Genomic DNA, 2,341 nt, shown 5'->3' on the forward strand with positions numbered 1-2,341 from the left:
TAATAATAACTGGTGACTGGAATGTCAAAGTTGGGAACAAGGAGGAAAGACAAGTAGTCAGAAACTATGAACTTGGTGACAGAAATAATGCTGAAGGTAGAATGATAGAATGTCATACATCCAATGATTTATTCATTGCAAATACCTTCTACAAAAAAACATAAACAGAAATTATACACATGGACTTCACCTGATGAACCACACAAGAACCGAAAAGAATCATTGGAGAAGCTTGATATCAGCAGACCATCAACTACTCATGTGCAAGTTCAAACTGAAGTTAATGGCAATCAAAACAAATGTACAAGAACCAAAATATGGCCTTAAATCTATTCTACCTGGGTTTAAAAATCATCTCAAGAACGGATTGAACACTAATGAATGAAGACCAAATGAGCTGTGGAATGATATTCATAACATCTTTCCATGAAGAAAGCAAAAAGTCATTACAAAGAAAGAACAGGAAGAAATTATCAAAATAGATGTCAGAAAAGATTGATAAAAAGAGAGGGGAGGAAAGGAAGAAATGAGGAAGATAAAGAACTGAAGATTTCAAAAGGCAGCTTCTGACTTTAAAGCAAAATATTATAACAAAATGTGCAAAAAGCTGGAATCAGAAATATCAAAAAGGAAGAACTCACTTAGCATTTCTCAAGATGAAGGAACTGAAGAACAAATCAAGCCTCGAGTTGCAATATAAAGATGCTATGGGCAAGATCTTGAATGATTCAGGAAGCATCAAAGGAAGATGGAAGTGACAGACCTGTTCTGAGTTTTGTAAGGACACTTAACTCTGAAGATTGGGGTCTACAAAGGCTTTGTCCAATGCTGTAGTTGCCACAAAAATCATTTGTGAAATATCCACTCTTAACATAGTCCAACTTGATCTGCAAGTAGTTGGACAAATTTGAACACAAAAGAATTGAGAATTAAGACCTGAGTTTGTTGGGGAAATATGATTCAACTCAATAGAACTTCCTAATCAGAAGATCAGCAGTGAAATGGCCTTCCAAAAAAATGTTGGCCATGGCAGACACTGAAGAGCACATGGTCATTCACCTACAGCAGTCCTTTGCTACTGTTCTGCAAACAGCATTACAGAGCTTCTGCAGCATCTCTTTGCTGATGGTGCTGTATGAATGTATCTCCCAAAATGAATGCAGATGGTGCCAGTGCAAACTATATTTCTGTCTTCAGTGTCCACTGGCTTACCCAAGGCTAGACTATAGAAAGGATTTTTTTAAGTGACTTTATGATGTTGTCTTACCCCACAAAAAGCACTTCATACATGGATATAAGAGAAATGCTTCCTGGGGTGAGAGGACACTCTGGCCAGTTAGCATAGCCAGTTGTCCCATAGCACAAAGGTTACAAGTATAGTGTACTGCATGGAACTGTGACAATTGTCTGAAGGAAATTGGAAGGTGTTTTGCTCAGTCCAACTTTTGGTTTAAAAGGAACCAAAGGCCTAAGATAACAGTATAAAAACAAAACAAAACAAAACAAAAAAAAAACCCAAAAAACAAAACACCCTGTTGGGATTGGTATGCAGTTATTTTTTCTAAATAAAGTCTCCTTTTTACTTAAAAAAAAAAAAGATGAGGATGGAAGGAATCCACAGAGTCACTGTACCAAAATAATTGGCTGACACAGAATCATTTCAGGAAGTAGTGTATGATCAAGAACTAAGAGTTGGGTTTGGCTTTTTAAATTTTGTTTTTTAAAAGGACAAATGTAAAACTAATTGACATCTTTCAGCAAACAAATGCAGCCTTAGATGTGCTCACTTGCTTGTGCAATCTAGAGGATAGGTATCTGAAAAATTGACTGGAAGAGGTCTGTTATTTATTCCTATTCCCAAAAATGGTGATCCAACAAAATGTGGAAATTATCAAACAATATCACTAATATCACAGGCAAGTAAAATCTTGCTGAAGATTATCCAAAAATGACCAAAACAATACATTGACAGACAACTAATACAAACTGAGTTTAGAAGAGACCATGGCACTAGGGATATAATTGCTAATGTTGGAAGAATTTTAGCTGAAAGCATAGCATACCAGAAAGATATCTATTTGCATTCTATTGACTATGCAAAGCATTTGACTGTGTGGATCACAACAAATTGTGACTGACCTTGAGAAGAAGGGGAATCACAGTACACTTGATTGTGCTGTGCTCATGTGAAACCTGTATCTGTTACCTGAACAGAACAAAGGAAGACTGCATGGTTCAAAATCAAGAAAGGAGCGTGTCAAGGATGTATTCTTTCCCCATACTTTTCAAGTTAAATTCTGAACAGATCATTCAAGAGGCTGGGCTTCATGAAGGGGAATGT

This window comes from Elephantulus edwardii, unplaced genomic scaffold, assembly GCF_000299155.1.
Source record: "Elephantulus edwardii isolate Elephantulus edwardi_28Jun2011 unplaced genomic scaffold, EleEdw1.0 scaffold00284, whole genome shotgun sequence".
Classification (NCBI taxonomy): Eukaryota; Metazoa; Chordata; class Mammalia; order Macroscelidea; family Macroscelididae; genus Elephantulus; species Elephantulus edwardii.